Genomic DNA, 18,142 nt, shown 5'->3' with positions numbered 1-18,142 from the left:
CCGGGGCTGGCCGGGCGAGAGGTGCCGCTCCCCGCTCTCGGCCTGCCGCGCAGCCCGGGCGGAGGGGACCGTGCCTGTCGGGTTCCGGGGAACCTGTAATGAATGACAGGACGACCTAGCTCCTTACGTAGCTAACTAGGTCACCGCCAGCACTTAATTACTGTTTGTTTCATTTTAGTGCGTGCCTTATGAATAAACCGGCTATTAGGCTGATGCTTCAAGTAACACTATCCAGCACCAAGGTACAAAATGTCTGTATTGGACTCTGATCTTGTGATGCCAGCTTGAGAGTAATTGCTGTTTTACATTAACGATGTCTTGGTTCTTACAGCTTGGTTCTTCACCTTACAGCTGAAATAGTTGGAGATCCCCCAGGAGAAGGTCGTGAAGCTGGTACTAGTGTTACACCACCGGTTTTGTTGGGTTTATACTGACGGGGGCTCCCCTCTGTTTTTGAGGTAGAGAAGGGGCTTGTGAGTTAAGACTCTTTTTTTTTTTTTTTTCCTGATTTATCTGTCTTAATACGCATGCATTTTAATGGTGTTAAATAAAGGTGATGACCTGTTTCTGGTGGAAGTGATAATTTTTAAATATACCAAAATTACGTTGATACTTAAGAATGCCAAAAGAATCTCTTGTTGCATATTAAAGAGTCCAAAGATTAAATGCAGGGGAAAAGGGAAAAAAGTCTTGCTATTTAGGAAAAAAAAAATCCTTTTACTGATCTCTGTAATAGTACCTGTCAATGCAATTTGCATTTATTTAAATTGTAAAATAAAACCTGTGCTATTATAAACTGCTTATAAAAGTTACTATATACAATTAATTTTGGTGTGTAAATGTTATGTGTGGAATGAGCATTCTTGCAGACAGACAGTGCAGATCCAGTAACTGAATTGTCACTATTCAGTAGTGGTTGGGTGGTTTTGTTATGTTTTTTTGTGTGTGTGTGTTGGCTGCTTTTTTTTTTTTTTGTTAAGTATCACTGTGCTAAGTGAATCTTGTGTTGTAACAGCTGTATCTTGTGTTGCAGTTTCAAACTTTTTTCTTGAATCTTTAATATGAAATTTGGGGCTTATTACCGATGTGCCAAACTGCTGCTATCCACGAGCAGGCCACAATTGCTCTTGTCAGTGTGCCACTAACTCAGCATTTGCTTTCTGGTGGGTGAAATACTCTTGCTCATTTCCATTTTCATTTTTGCTTGTGCTGCTCTTGACTTGTGGCAACATTATGTTTTGATCAGAGTAACTAACTAGTATCACTAGCTGTATGCTACTTACATTAAACTGTAAATCCTTAGAAACTCAAGTTAGTGTGTTTTGTTTGTGTGTATGTGTTTTTAGAAAATGCAGCCTATTAGATGGGCTAGAGAAGACAGCCAAATCACTCTTAAGACTGCAGACAGTAGCGTATAATATACGTGCAATCTGAAAATAAACACAAGAATTACGGGATGAGCAGCATCTGGTAGAGGAGAAAGGGTCAGAAAGCCAGAGGTAGATTTTAGTGACATTCATCTCAACCGTTTTTAATAAAAAATATTAAAGTGTTGGAATTAACTGCATATGTTAGGCTAAAGACTTCAGTGTTTGCGTAGCTTGCTGTGACAAATGTAAGCTTCAACAAGGGGCATTTACTTAGCAAGGTATTAGTCCTACCCCTTCTTCCTGAATAATTTTTTAAAATTCTTTATTACATTTCAGTGTGCTAGCTTCTTTTAAAGATGCTGCTACGTTGTATAGATGGTAAGTGGCTAGTCTTCAGTGGTGCAGTATTAAATCATAAATTAAAGGTCTTATGCATGAAAGGAAATGCTAAACAGTACAGCAAAGGTGGGAAAGCACATGTACAGTATTACAGGCTACTTCTGCACACTTGTACAGAATTTCCACTACCGTTAGTAGAACTCAACTACCCCAGCAGGCTTGGTTTAGATAATCTTTAAAAAAGAAAAAAAAGCTTTTACATTGAAAAGAACCAACTTCTTGTTTATTTAAATGACTTATGACACTTCCCTCCTAAATCTCCTAAAGTGTCGTGTGCCTTCCTCATTTCAACTTTATTTTTATGTATTGCTACTTAGGAAATAAAACAGAAGGAAAAATGAGCTACATAAATGCTGTTGTACATACTCAAGTAAATTGGTTAAACACTTTAAAAAATGTTACCTGTAATTATTGTAATTTTCTAATACTTGCTGTTCTTCACAAAGGTCCACCTTTTTGAATCAATTTTATGATCATCTAAACTCTAAATTAAAAGCACTTCAAAGTTGAGGGTTTCTCAGTTGTGCAATGAAGTATGAAACATGAAGCAGGAAAACCCTAAATGCAACTGAAGAAGAAGTAAAAATAAATATGTAAGTGCACTCCCACTTGATTTCAAAACTGCAGTGCTTTTGAAATCTTAATTCTTGTGTAGGTCCTGACTTATGTGTTCTGAACACTTGGGGTTAGCAGCACTTGAACAGTAAGTTTAGAGAGACTATCAAATTCATATATTTTTCTTACAGGTGAAAAATATTTGCTGCGTTTCTTAAGTTATCATACCTGTAAGGCAGATGCAGGCCTTAATGGCAGAAAATGTTTTGAGGTTCTAACAAGCATTGGTCTGCAGCACAGAAGTCACAGACCCATGCAAGTTTTTTAAAAAGAAAAAAACCCCACCGTATTTGCCCTTAGTAAATTACCTGATTCAAGCATTACTTTGTGATTATCTCTGTGTTTGTGTGATCTAGTGGATGGCACACTTCCCCTGCCACTATAGCTGTACATGTTCCCTGAAATAGCACTAGTGTGATTCATGTTTCTGGTTGGATGTGTGAAAGTTTGATTGAGATGCAAAACTGAGAGAATTCTTCTGAATGTTAAAAAGGAACCATGCTCAGAAATACAGAAATCATCAGGTTAAATTTGGTTCAAACTTTAAGGGTTTTTGTAGAGTAAGAATGATGGTATCACACACAGGTGGGGAAGGTCTAGTTAACTTAAATCAAAACCAAACCTAGTAACTTCATAGTGTTTGTTAGAAGTCTAAGTGGCAAAATGCTACTAGTAGAGTTCTCAGTATTGCAGATTTGCCAGCAATATTTGCTTGTCACGTAGCACTGTCTCATCTTTATATTTTTATCAATTCAAATGGCAGTCAACAGTAGCTAAAAATACATAGAAATTTCTCTTGAGTAAGCGGTTGCCTTAGTTAACTTTTATATAGGCGTAAATGAAAAGGGAAGTAGTTTGTACAACTGTGAATGTGTGGACAGACAATACATGTGACAATTTGTGCATTTCAATATAATACATGCTGCAAAAACTTTTCTGAAAACTTAAGTAGTAAATGAAGGAAATACTGATTAAATAACATCTAAACTAACTAATGTGTTGAAATTGCCCAAGCAAATCAAGTACTTAAAAGCAGTGAAAACACAAATACCCACAGATCCACTTTTGAAAGGAGAAAATCTGTTGTTGTTTAATTATGATTCTAAGTCTATCTGTTGGTGATCTACTTAATACGCAGGTCTTACAGACTGCTGATAGATGAGCAGCATTGCATTGAATGCTGTTGTGTTGCCCAGATAAGAGGAAGTATGTCTATTTTCAGAGTAACTGAAAGGAAAAAAAATCTCAAACTTAACTGTGTTGGTCAAATGCTGATGGGACACCTAATGTGAAAATTGCACTTAAACCATCGGACTTAAACTGTTTAACTACAGTAGTGCCTAACATAACTGAAAAAAGCTAGTGAGAAACAGTTTTTGAGGTTGTTTACATATAAAGGGCTATCAAATGTAGTCAAGTATCAGTTCCTGTTGCTTGTAGTAACATGATAGCTTTTGAAGCTCTTGGGGGAATCCATGACTCTCCTAATCTCCAGATATTATAAAAATGTTTATGAGGCTGAGCTGCTACTATTTCTGAATTTTGAACCTTAACATGAGATCTGTCTTACCCAGAGTCTTGTTGCAAATGGAGAATAACCGAAGTTAGGAAAAAGAAGAAATAGAATGTATATATATGTTCCTGTATCTTCCATCAGTTCTTGATCTTGGGCCTTCCAGAGCTACAGGGAACACTGTGTTTAAGAGCAGCTGATGCACAGAGCTGGGGCAGTGTGGTTCTGAGCCAAGATGTACCTAATACTGTTTAGAGAAGAGTGAGCATAGCCCCCTAACCCCTTACCAAGAGGCAAAAGTACAGTCTCTCGATATTTGGGGTAGCAGTTTTAAAATGCGTTACGCAAACTAGTCTACTTAGCCTTGTCCTTATCTAGCTTGTGTGCAGAGTGGGGAAACTGCAGGCCAGGGAAAGGTCTCTTCCCTCTATGAGACTCCCTTGCATGTGTTGGAGAACAGTACAGAAGCTGGAAGAATTCTTGCAGTCCTGCTGCAGAAGGAAAAAGGGAGATTAAAGAAAATGCAGGCTCAAGCAAGGGAGTGAGGAAAACCTGGTGATTTTGGGTGGGCCAACCCTTGCTCTAGGGGGCTTGCAGCAGTGTCACAGGTGACTTCTGCTAAAGATACGTATCTCCTCAGATGCCATTGCTGTACAGTTTTGTTTCCATCTTTTGCTGATTCAGGAATATTTAGTACTGCAGCTATTCACACTTGATTTGTAATCTTAAGACTTGCTTTCTTGTTGTAAATATTTTATTTCAGTTTCTTGATCACAAACTTCCAGTGACTTAAGTCACATGCTGCACTGGGTGCTGCTTGTAGTTAGTTCCCCAGCATAAATAGCAGTGCCCTGAGCTTACAGTACGGTCTCTCGGAATGAAACTTCTTCCTGTCTCATTTCATCCTTCATCAAGTTACTCTAGTGTTGGTTTACAAAGTCAAAATAGATTATTTTTTCTTTAATGCTACAAGTTTAGCTCCATTTATAAGGCAATAAAAGTAAAGCAAGCTGGTCTGTGAATGAAACCCTTAGAATATTGTGTTTGATCTGTTAACCTCTATTTTAATAAGTCTGGGCTCATTCTTCACTTTGCTTTAGGAAAATGAAATAATGTCATAGTTTTTCCTTCAAGAGGTTGCCAAGCTATTACATAGCCCCCATGGTGTTCCTTTGGAATTAGTTGTGCTTAGCACTTAGGAAAATGGAGTTGTGTGTCCTTAATCCAGGTGTTTGTGTCATGTTTGCAGTACTGTACAGAAATGATAATACCTATTTGCTAGTGCAAGTTTCCCCATGTTGTTTAAGAATTGTGCTAAAGAATCCTCTCCTTTTGCCAAAATATGCTAATTTAGCTTTCAAAGATGTTTTTAAATGATCTTTCTTTAAAGTTTGGGTAACTATCTGCGGCCAAGTTCATACCAGGATCAATTTACTTGTCTATGTATTTTCTTCTATAAATATTTGCTTTATTGTTTTATTTCATCTGCCAAAGAGTTCTTGACTTTAAACGAAAGTCTAATAGTTTCTGTCTGCAACTGAACATTAAAATTATGTATAATTACATACAAATATTACCATACAAACATATAAAAATTAGGGTTGAAAAATTCAGTGCTCATTGAGTTTTCCATCTGCGTGACACCATGCATGTGTATTATGATAGTCTTTAATTATATGATCACTTTTTTTTAATGCATGATCCTTACATTTGAGATTGATACTGCTCACTGAATTAAAAAAAAACCCAGAGGTTATGCCTCTGTATCTGCATGATATTTAAATGTTTATCTGAATACAGATTTTTTTTTTTTTCCCCTTCCATTTTCTTACAGGCTTTTCTAGAGTTATGATTACAAATGAGTTCCCAAAATTCCAAGCTAGTAGCATTATCATCGCTGTAATGCTGGGAAAGCTAAGTCACAGAGGAATTCAATACAAGAATGGCTGCTAATTTGGGGTGTTCTTCATTTAATCAAAGCACAGTTTCAATGGATATAATTTACAGGTTATTTGAGAGTAGAGGCAGCTCAGCAGTAGGAGTGCTAGCCATAACTTTAGAGCCACGTTAAATTCAGCCATAGGCTTTTTCATGAACTTGAGCGTACATGCTGTGGTCCTGTCTGCATTATTAGAGCTTTCCTAGTGCAAGATTATTGTGATGCTCTGTTCTTGCAAACATTTGTAGTGCTGAGAAGCTGCAGTGAAGAAGGCTGTACACGTATGGTAGATACCGCTTGGTATTTCTGCATTTATTTTCCAGAGGGTCGAATTCTCAGAAAATGCAAAGTGCTTCCTTAGAGGCCACCAATGCCCTGTGAGAAACTCGCTGCTGCGTGTAAATCCCCGATAAAGACAGAAATAGAAATGGGGTGCACCCAACAGGATGCATTTGCTGTAGCCTCCCAACATCACCCATCCCTCCCCTCTCCCCGAGGCTTGCTGCTGGCTCTTTGCACTGGCCTGGGTGCCAGAAGAGGGAGCACGGAGTCCAGCGGAGCCCCAGCCTTAACTGCAGTCCCCACTGCTGCCTCAGGTAGGAGTAACTCTGCTAGGACCAACCTGCAGCATTGCGGAGGCCATGGAATTTTCAGAAAACCCAGCTCCTAGCTCTTAATGCCTTTTTTTTTTTTTTTTTGTAATTATTTTTTTGCTGTGCGTGTGCAGCTTGAGATTCAAAAGCTGATTGCTTCATCATGATGTTCAATAGGAAAACTGCCCAAAAGGCATATCCCTGATTCAAAGTCTACTCTCCCACTAAATTTCAAATTCTCTCTTCAAAGTAAAGGCCTTTTCAAGTACATTAAGAGGGCTTTTTCTATACTTGAGTAAAAATGGGAGGTTTTTTCTTCCCCAGGTTCATAGTTACATTCTTGTTGAAAATTTCTTTTGCAAACATCAGCTGGAGGCAGACACCTGGCCTGGAAAACTTAATCCCAAGTAGTTCTAAGTTTGGAAAAAAAAGCACATCTTCAGTTGTTTCTTCTTAGAAGGTGTCTTGGAACCTGAAGTCCTGTTGAAATTCAGTCCTGAAAACATATCCTAGTAGCTATTTGGCTCTATTTGCATTTACAGTCACTATATGCAATGTGATTGCAAAATATCTGTACACTGGGCTCAAATACAGGAAGTCAGCTATCTTCTAATATGCTTAGCTCATTCTAATATAATGCTAATTACTCAGAACAACACTGCCCAATACAGAGTCAGTATATCAAGGGAAGGTAGCAAATCCTGTACTTGTAATCCAAGTAGTAAAATATATTCCTTAGAGTGGTGATTTTGGTGCTGGCTTCCTCAAATGAGCTTGGGGCTCTGAGTAGCTGAAGCAGTTGTGTTGCGTTAGGTATATTAACTGAGCCTTCAGTAGTATCTGAACTGTATCCTTTTGCTAGGCAGAGCTGTGATCACCACATTCAGTCCTAACTGTTGTTAGAGGATCACGGTCCAAGACTGGGACAGTTTCATCAACCAGCTGGATGTCCTGGGAGAATTCCCAAAGGATTATTTAGTTTGCTAATCTCTGCTCAAGGGGTTCTGGTGGCTTCCCTGCTAACAAAGGCTTAGCCTAGTAAGTACTGCCTGCTATTTATCTTTTTTTTTTTTCTTATTTGTTTAATTTTTAAGAAGGGACTGTCTAATGAATAGTGAGCTAGTGAGCATAATGTTAAGAGCTTTTTTATCCTCATTGTGGTACTACTGGTTTCAGTTAGGTGTGAGAATGATAGAAGAGCTTTACACAGCTGTTTGCTTTATTTGTCCTTACTCTGTCCCCATCCCATTCTCACACAAAATGTTTGGGACATGTCTTGTAGCAATATAATTAGAACACAGAGAGCTACTCCATGGTCACATGCCTCTTATTTGAGGTAGGGGGGAAAACACAAAAAAACCCTCCAAAACAAAACAAACCCAATGGTTGAGGGAGAGGGAAGGCTGTCCAGTTGCTTTTATATGATCTTCATAAGCACGGTTACTGTACAATTGAGAGTTTTATGGCTTGAAGTTAATAATACTGTTCTATAAAAAACCAAAATTCTTCATTAAATACTCCACTAGGTATTTGGATGTTATACTGAACATTTGCTATAGTGAAGGGTCACCAAAAGTCTGCTTTTTGGTGCTCTTCTGGTTCCAGGGAAGATGCAGAAAGGAAAAGTTGGGTTTTGTTTGTTCTTGCTGGTTTCAGTGGCAAGTTGCAGTTCCTAGGTATAGAAGTCAGTGAAGCTGACGTCTTCTGTGTGCCTGCAAGTGGTTCAGTGCCAGCTGGAGAGAAACAGGCACTTTTTGAACAAATCATTGAAGCAGCTTCAGTATTCTTTAACACCTTTTCATAGAAATGGAAGGGATGTGATGTTTGCAAATTTTTGAAGGAAAAATGGGCAGGATTTTAGATGGCCTTTTAGGTAGTCCGACAGATCTTCCCCTGCCTTGCTAGATGACAAAACTCCACCACAAATGATATGCTGTGCAGTCACTGGCCTTCTACAAAGCTGTTGTGCACGCTTCAAGACCACAGTTCTCTGGGTGTCTTGGAAATGGGTTGTCCTGCCTGATGAAGGAGTTTCTCTTAAGTTTCCCCTTTGTCCAGCGCCACAGCAGAGTACCTGCTCGCTGGATGTTGGGAACAAATTAAAAAATTAGCAAAAGCAAAGCCACTGATGGCCAAACATATTTTGGGTTAATTTGTTACTGCCTTGGTAAAGCTTGCTGATCTTAAATAGGGAGTAGCAATAAATACTAAACCCCACAGCTTTGTAAATGCGAATGAAGTTATGGGAAGTTTAACATTTGGAAAGGAAGTAGTAGTAAATAGGAGGAGCCTGGCTGTGGCAGGAGGAGACACCGCTGCAGGCCAGCTATCTAGGGTGGCACATTTTGAGTGTAAACTATCAAATGCAGCACTGTACCAGCCTCACCGAGTGTGCCGTTCTTTGTGCTGGTGTCCTCCACGTATCAGGCAGAGAACAGGAGCTCTGCAAGTCACAGCTCCTGTAGCTTCTTCCAGGACCTGAGCTCAAATACCTAAAAGGGGTTTGCATCTATGTGTAAGTCTGTTGGAACTGGAGTCCAGGAGTTGAGCGGCGTTCCGCAGAAAATGTTGGATCATCTCTCAAAACCAGAGTCCTAGTATTCTGTATAATGTCTTATGGATGATAAAAGTAGTCAGGACTTAAGTACTGATAAATAGTTCTCTTTATCATGCTTCGCTCATGTCAAAATTAATTGGGCAAAGCTTCTGCCAATTCACTACTCAAAGACAGTAAGTAAAGATACTTGCAAAGAAACTCACCAGTTGAGTTCATATTCTGCAGCAGTGTTGCCAATTAATTTTTAGTAAGGGTTTGCTATTTTAAAATGCTTCATATGTATCTTGATCTCTAAAAAATGACTTTTCAGCATTTTTGTAGAGGTGGAAGAAAGAAGTAGATTGTTAATATGAAAATACAATCTTTTGTCTGAATATAAGATACAAGTTACTGTTTGGATGTATATACATTTGTAGTGTTTGATCCCAGAATTTAGCTGTCCTAAGCAGTCTTCCTCATACTCCGTGATGCACCACTTAGACAAGAAATAAGGGTGTGTGGAGAGGAGATGGGAGAATTGCAAGCAGCTGATACTTGCCTCCTTCCTTTGCACATCAGTCACTTCTTAAAGTACACTGCGATTTCAGGACAACTTAGTGGTTTGCACATTGTTATATTGTTTTAAAAACATTTTATACTTTGCAGTGGTTATTTAACTTACAGACATGAACAATAAAGTTTTGTTGTTTGAACTCCTGCCTGCCTAATTGTAATGAAAGGAGAAGTACGAGCTATGCAAACAGATTTTATTGAAGTATAAAAACAGAGCCAGCAATTTACACAATCTACAGAAGTGACATGTCATTACCACAAACTAGCTACTACAGGAAGTAGCTCTTGAATTGTGTGCCAGATTATGTATTAACTTAAGACTCTGCTTACCCCAACACATAAAATTAATTGAGGACAAAATATTCCATGCAATTTAAGAGCCCCTTAAACCTTTGGGAAAGAAAAATCTAACAGACAACTCCTAGCTCTCTTACTGGACAAGTTTTGATGTAAAAGCTCAAATCTGCTCAAAATATGGAATATAATATAATTTAGGAGGCAGTTGTTTCATGGGATCACCTCTGAGTCATGAACATGTGCATGCACAGTATCTGTATCTCCTCTTGACAAATGTGAGTCTCATGGTGCTGTTTCCTTCTAGAAACAACTGAGATTTGGGGCAAATCCCTGATACTGAAAACCTGCAGGTAAATAATTTACATAATGATATCACTAGTAGCTCATGAATTGGTAGCAGTCTGACTAGCAAGTTTCTGAACGGCAGTAATGGCTTCATCCTGCAGCAGAGTGGCTTTTTACCGTTACGCACTAAATACTCAAACTGATGGCAAGTTCTGGAACCACTGCTAGTGGTTAGGCGACAGCAAGTTGTTCCACCATTGGTTTAAGATACCTTAAGCTGGTGCTGCTTCCAAACAGAAGCGTATCATCCACCTTCATCCTCTCCTTCCTTCCTCTTGGCATTAGGATTCACACAGCTATACTGCAACCTAGATAAAGATTAATTCAGCTGAAAATTTACAGGACAAAAAAGTTACCTTTTAAAAGGACTTGTTGCCTAAGAAGATTCATCGCGTAAAGTGCAGTGTCAGTGCAAGACAAGGTGGAAATAAGCATCAGGGAAAGGCAGGGCTGCCTCTTCCTCTATTCCACCTTCAAAGGCTCCGGCATCCACACTGTTCAGATACCAACAGCAGGACAAAGCACTGTCCCTCTTGTTCACACTGATGAGGGAGTCGAAGAAACCTGAAATCAAGGCAGTTAGTTGCTGCTACGAGTTCCTTGCTGCTGTTTAAAAGCAAGATGAAGTGGTGGGTCTTCTGATAAATATTTCCTCTCGTTTGCTTAGCCCAGTTGCCACAGGCATTTTGAAAGGCGTGCACCTGGCTGAATAGTTAATTGTGCTCTTTATTTCTTTTTTCAGGGCAGGTTGGGTACAACTGTCATCTTGTGGTATTTACAAGAAAACAGAAAACTAACTTTCATTTTACATGCAGCATGTCCATGTGTTATGGACACAGACGATACTGAAGTTAGTTAAAAAAAGCATTCGGGCTGATAACGACCCTGTTATATTTTTCTTCTGTTGCCTGCTTTCAGCCTGTGTGCCCCAAAACATTGCACTGCATCCAAAGACCTAAAATTTGGAGTCTGCAGGCCTTGGGGATGGAGGGAAGTTGAGCCTAAACATCCATAAAGAGCCATGTTTGCTGGATATTTTCAAGACAGATTTGGAAATAAGTTTCTCTCTTTCACTTAGGAAGAATCTAAGATACAACCTTTTGGACCATGGCACATCTACATTTAGATTTTCTAGACCTATATACTTCTTTTCCCCTTTATTCTTCTGTGGACAGATTTTAAGATAAATGCATACATGAAATAAATTGCACATCTAAAGTAGTGGAAACATGGGATATTGCTGGGATGGCTATGGTCCCTGCATCTCTTCATATAGATGAGAGAGACAGAGGACACATACCACGGCCCTGATTTTGGTAAGATTCATGTTTTCAGTCAACATTAAAACTGAACACTGAAGTGCTTAAGCTCTGCCCTGTCTCCTCTTGAATCTCCAAACTGCTGCCATCCTGTAGACCCATTGGTTTTAATTTCTGGTAAATCTAATCCATTTTAGTCTTCTTTCCAGCTTCCACTTCCTCTACCTCCTCTCTGCAACCCTTTGGCACTGGTGATACAGCACATCAGTCTGGAGATTCATGACTCCCCCATAAGTACAGAGGGAAGAGTGAAATTGCAATTAATCCCAAATTATAATGTGATGTTATGAACAGTGAAGTTAAGCAACTGAAAAATAAGTACAGACTTCTAACTGTCGATTTTCAATTGGATACCCTCCTGTTTCCCATGTCAATCACATCAAACCTATGCTATGCTTTAGAAAAACAAGGGGAGAGGTAGCTCTTCTAACAGCTCACAGTGGAAGTTTCACCCCTCCAGTGATGGAAAAGGATTGGGCTGGAGCCCAGAATAATACAGCATCATCAGCCGCACCACCTCCTTTGTCTTACTTCAGCAACTGCTTGGCTTCTGCAGAATAACCCAATGGCTCATCATGTATTACAGTCCCAGTACGGGTATGACCCTTGAATTTCTTGAAAGCCTTGGAAGGCTCCAGAAGGACAAGTCAAATGCCTCTGCACATGAAGTAAGAAGAAATGTCATGCAGTTTAGACCTTGGGACAGGCTGAGAGTAGTCAAGATTAAGTAAATGCGTGTTCTTGAGTATAAAACCTTTTTTCTCACAATAAGACATTATAAGAAATAATCTATATTTATTATGTGAGCTAAAGCAGAAGATATGGAGAGTCAGGAATGGAAATGAAGAAACAAGATAACTTATTTATCCCTCTTTTTAAAAGGAAAAATTTCAGATTTTAGCTACAAAGTCCATACTCTTCCAGCCCAGCTATTGTACTTCTCATGCAACTGAGAAACGCTATATAAAACACTTGGTGTTATGATAGAATTTTCTCTTTCACTGAACTGCAGTTTCCTTCCAAACCAGGTCCTGGTTCAGCGTTTCATGTAAAATCAAGGGAGCCAGGTGCTTCACAATTGCTGTGACTGAACTGGGAGGGCATCACGTTCTTCTGTTAAATGTAGCCATTGATGCCTCACATGCAGTTAACATCCATTAAAGTTTTTAATTTCACTTAAAATGCTGAAAATCCTTTTAATTTACTTATCTTTTCTCCAAATAGCTTCTTGAAGTTTTATCTGTTTATAATGCTAGAAAAAATTCAGAAACAGCTAATTATTAAATGTGGAAACATTGTTATATTAAACATGATTCTTTAACTGACGCCAAACTCTGTTTTTACACATATTGTATTTTCCTATTTCAAGTGAACTTACCTATACTCTAAAAACATGTCTTAACTTTATATTTGTGAAATCTTCAATAACATCATGGGGATTATTAATGTATAAAGTTGTGCATGCATAAGGAGCTTGGCTTAAGAATGCAAACACCTCCTGGTAGAGACTCTATTTGTTATCTGTGGGACTTATGATTCCCAAAAAATGTGACATACTGATGGGGGAATCTAAGTGCTACCACAGTAAAAAAAAAAAAAAAATATTTACAGCTAAGGTTAGGGAAAAAATGAAGTTTGAAGGAAATGATAGCACCTAGACTTAAAGCGGTTAACATGGTTTAAGAGAAAAATCAGAATTTTAAATGGCCCATCTCATAAACCTGGCTGTGTTTTTCAGTGGCGGAGAGCCATACACAGCCTGTATTCCAGCTTCTTGCTACAAAGCCCAAATTTGGTATCCTTTAACATTCACAGTACGATACTTGTTGATGAAAAGAACAAAGGGAACACTCTGCACTTGAACAGCAACCCAGCTTCCAAAGGAATGGGATTTCTAGTCTGAAGGAAAAGGAAAATCTGAGCCCTGATGAAAAAAATTACCATCTGGGCTGCACAGTATCCAGCTTGTAGGTAAAGAACTTTGAACATACTGTCCTGCCCCAAATATTCCTGAAGCTTGACTGTGATGCTTGAAAAGGTGTCTAATAGTCAATCGGCAGTAGAATCTGCAATTTTAAGTTAAATGTCTAACCTGCCTCGTGCAGAGGGATGGGATAATTGCCCCGGAATAGGAACTGCAAAACTCAGGAGTGAGTGGGTCCAGGCAGTCTAGTGAAAAAAATCTTGCACAAAAGAGGGTCTTGGAGCTTTTTCAAGCAGAGGTGCTGCTGTCTGCAGGTGCCTATTTTACTTGAGATTTATAGCCTACAATGCTATCCTGATTGGTGTTTTTCCTTTCATTTAAAATATGATGAGGAATCCTCTTCAGGAGGAAGAGTTGTCATCCTCCTGCTTCAAACACATTAGCTGGGAAGTTACAGCCTTCACCGAAGAAAAGCCGGGTTCTATTTTAAGTGATAGCCCACATCTGTATTCACCTTGTAGGATGTATGCAGGACCTATTACTCAAGCTCAGAGACTTTTTTCCCCTTTTGTGTAGGATATGAGGCTGGGAGTGCCTCACACAAGTTTCTCTCAGGGACAGTGCTGAGGTGGAGTGGCCTGCTACAGTGAATTTCAGACAGGGCATGAGTTGTTTTCTGTTTATTAGACACTCAAGATGTGTATGTGCCTCTACAAGTCTTCTCCAAAGACTACATTTCACTCGGCGTGACTTATAAAGGCTGGATCCTATCGTCTCCTGTGCAAACCAGGAGCCTTAACTGCCTTAGAAGTTGATGTATTTCTGATAAACATTCAATCCATCATTATTTTAGAACAAGAAGAGATCAGGAGCTTGAACAGCAGAATTACAGACTCGGAAGGTTATGAAGACATCATTAAATTCAGAAGTCTATGGCCACATTAAATAGGCAGGAGCTGTGAACTGGCAAAGCCTTCATTACTGAATCAATATGAGGCCATTCTCCTAAGAAGTCCTCCCTCAAGGAAACAGCTCTAGCCCTCACTATATCAAGACTTCTTGGGCACATGAGATTAGCCAGGAAGCTCGTTGGCAAGTGAAATATAGCAACAGGGAGTCATCTCCAGCACTGTTTCACCTGGTGAAAGCCTACGTGAAGTGACTGCAAGCATGCTACCTTTCTCATCTTGGGCACGGATGGGTCTTGGAATACTATGCGTTCCTTGGACACTGGTGAGTGGATAGGACTCAATGTAGATAGGACTGCTCTGGTCATCTCCATAGCTAGCACCAACAATCTGAGAATGTCCCCTTAGTCTCCTTGTCCACTGTGAGAGGTGATGAAGGTAGCACCTGTCACAGCAGGCCTTGGCACCGCAACATTTCTAACCGCCTCGCGCTTGTATCACATTTCTCCTCAGGATATGTCATAAGCCCTTTGCATCAGGGCCACAGTATTCCTCAGCGGTACAGCTGTGTTAAAGGAGCTTCTCCCTGAGATTCCCTGTGGCAGGTGATAAGGATATTCAGATCTTGAAGGCCAAGTGAGGTTTCTGCTGTCAAGACAGTGAAAGTGCAACTCCTTATTCTAGGGAACACCAGGTTCCATACACGTCAGCACTTGAGGCATGGTTTAAGTGCAGAAAATCCAATGACAATTTCTTGAGACAGGTGACTGGTGAGTCAGCGAGGGGAGGTGCTGTGCTGGACCTGTTACTCATGAACAAACTGGCTGGGGGTGTGGAGGTGGAGGGCAGCTTTGGCTGCAACCCTGAGACTGTATAGCTAAAAATCCTGAAATAAATGAGTAAAACAAATAGTAAAATTGCCAGCCTTGACTTCCCGAGAGCAAACTTCAGCTTGTTTGGGGTCTGCCGGGCAGGATCACATGGGTGACAGTTAGCTGCTCCTGGGACACCTAGTTGATCTTCAAGAACAGTCTCCTCAAAACACAGAATTGGTCCATTCCAAATCACAGAAAGATGAGCAAATGAGGTACAAGGCCAGTATGGGTGAGCAGGACACTCTTGACTGACCTCAAAGTATGCAGAAGGTAGAAACAGGTCCAGGACTACCTGGATGGAATATAGAGACATTACCCAAGTCTGCAGGTGGGGAATTAGGAAAGCCAAAACTCAGCTGGTGTTGTAACAGCAAGGGGTATGAAGGGCAACAAAAAGGGCTTTAATAATTATATTGTCAACAAAAAGGCAGCCTACAGGACATGTGGGCCGGGTACTCTATACGGCAGGGGGACCTACTGATAAAATCCATGGAAAAAGGTGAGATGTTCAATGCCTATTTTGCTTTTTATTGTTTTGTTTTGCTTTTTTATTGGTAAGATTTAACCTCAGTCCTGAGACTAATAGCAGAGTCTGAGGGAGTGAAGCAGTAGCCACAGTAGAGAAAGACCGAGCACTTAAGCCAATTGGATGTACACAAACCCAGATGGGATGCATCCGAGCGTGCTGAGGGTATCATTGTGAGTCTGCTGCCTATCAACTTTGACAGGTTATGGTGATTGGGGAGGTCCCTGATGGACAGATGAAAAAGGCAAATGTCATGCCCATCTTCAAGAAGGTTGAGAAAGAGGATCCAGGGAACTACAAGCTAAGCAGTCTAACCTCAGTCTCCTGGAAGATTTTTCCTCCTGGAAACCATTTCTGAGCTTATGAAGTGCAAGAAGGGGATTAGAAATAGACAGCATGAGTTCCCCAAGGGCAAACTGCCTCTGATCAACCTGGTTGGTTGATCATGGTAAGATGACTGGTTCCATGGACAAGGGAAGAGTAGTGAATATCATTTACCTTGACTTTAGCAAAGCTTTTCCCAAGGTCTTTGATAGTATCCTACCAGTCAAAATAGTGGGATATGGTCAGGATAAGCAGATGATGATGTAGATGGAAAAGTGGCTGAACTGCCAGGCTAAACAGGTTGTGATTGGCAATACAAAGTCCATCTGACAGCTGGTTGCTAGTGGCAATCCCCTGCAGGGACAGATTCTGGGGCCAATGCAGTTTGGTGTCTTCAATGTTAATGATCTGGACTATGGGAGGCAGTGCACTATCAGCAAATTTATGGATGATACCAGCCTGCAGGGGAGCAGCTGATACGCTGGAGGGCAGGGCTGTTATTCAGAGGGACCAGGACAGGCTGGAGGAATGAGTTGCCAGGAGCCTCACCAAGCTCAGCAAAGACAAGTGAGAAGTCCTGGGTTGGGCATGGAATAACCCCCTGCACTTGCACATGCTGGAGGTCAACTGCCTAGAGAGCAGCTCTGCAGAAAGGGACCTGGGGTCCTGGTGGACACACTGAGCATGAGTTGGCAGTTGGGGCAAACAAGGTCAACTTCATCTTGGATTATATTAGCAAGATATAACCAGCAGGTCCAGGGAAGTAATTATTCCTCTCTATTTGGCACTTGTGAGACTGCTTCTGGAGTACTGTTTTTGGCTGCCCAGCACAAGACATTGACATACTGTTACGAATGCAGTGGAGTGTCAGTAAAATCACACAGGCTGGAGTACAAGCATATGAGGAGAGTGCGGTGGAGCGAAGATAAAGGAGAGATGCAGACCCTTCTTGGAGCTGTATGGTAGTAGAGGAAGAGCTAGTGGACCCAAGTTGCAATACAGGGGATCCTGCATGTAAGGAAAAATATTTTCACTGTTAGGGTGGTCAAATGCTGGAATGGGTTTTCAATAGATATTGTGGAATCTCAGTCCTTGGGAGATATTCAAAACCTGACTGAGCAACCTGCTTTAGTTGGAGCTGCTTTCAATGAGGAGCTGGACTACCTGACCATCAGGGATCACTTCCAACCTGTCCATCAGAGGGGTGAGGCAGAGACCAGCGGATGGCAAGAGTTTGCCACTGCAGATCTGCTAGAACCCTTATTGCCCTCAGAGAGCTCGCGTGTCAAAGGTGAGGCACCTGCACATTTCAACGCCAAAAGCTGAGTTTTGATTTTGAGGACTGCAACTTTCAGTGTAGAATCCTAAAATCTCTCTGAATCTCTTTTTGAATCTGGCTCTTAATACTGAACTTTGAAAAGCACAGATCTATTTTCAAAGAGTGCATGCGTCTCTACTGAAGACATGAAAGACCTAAGAGGATGATTAATCAGGATTGCTTTGAGGGACTTTTTCCTTCCCATTGTCCTAAAATGAGATTGGGAGATAGTAGAAAGTGGCAGATGTTTTGGAGTGGCCCTGTTGTTTTCAGGACTGTAAATTGTTGTTTTCCTTTGTGGGTTTCTTATCTGCTTAGTGCATACTTGTCTGTAGATAGCTAGTGTACATCACTGCAATTGGGACCTTTTTGGAGTTAGGTCATAGTTGTCTTCTAACTGGTGTTAATTCCCATTTCCAAAGATTCTGCTTAATTTCATCATTAGCAAAACTACATGAGAATGTGATGTTGCTGCACTCACAGTGTTGTGCACAGTGTATGTGGAGCTATGCATTACAAGAAGAATTGTATAAAATGAAAAGCTGACTTACAGTAGTATCTTTCTGTTAAAAAGTATGCACATTCTAAATGTAGTGCTTGGAAAAAAATGTCATCTATCTCTTTATGACTGTGATCAAATTCTATACATTTTATAAGACACAGTATGGGCCTACTTTATGTCTCACTAAAAATTTAATATACGTGATACATACTTTAATGGAATATATGACTTTTCCTTCTCCTGGTGTAATCACTCACAGTTTTGCA

General features: G+C 40.3%; 1 long non-coding RNA gene across 2 annotated transcripts in view; it reads left to right on the top strand.

Annotated features, from left to right (window-relative positions):
- Positions 1 to 2,356, top strand: part of LOC104835853 — a 2,876-nt gene extending 520 nt beyond the window's left edge. Inside the window, exons 2-4 of one of the 2 annotated variants that reach the window (XR_774783.1) lie at positions 179 to 242; positions 332 to 458; positions 2,216 to 2,356. This is a non-coding gene — a long non-coding RNA (uncharacterized LOC104835853). Of the gene's footprint in view, positions 1 to 178; positions 243 to 331; positions 648 to 2,215 lie in introns of those variants that run through there. The other variant, XR_774784.1, reaches the window with a different exon arrangement.
- Positions 2,357 to 18,142: the final 15,786 nt, after the last annotated feature.

Source organism: Haliaeetus leucocephalus, unplaced genomic scaffold (assembly GCF_000737465.1).
Source record: "Haliaeetus leucocephalus isolate CR32 unplaced genomic scaffold, Haliaeetus_leucocephalus-4.0 Scaffold406, whole genome shotgun sequence".
In the NCBI taxonomy this organism is placed as follows: Eukaryota; Metazoa; Chordata; class Aves; order Accipitriformes; family Accipitridae; genus Haliaeetus; species Haliaeetus leucocephalus.
Note: the sequence above shows the minus strand (reverse complement) of the source record. Positions and strands in the feature narration are given on the sequence as shown.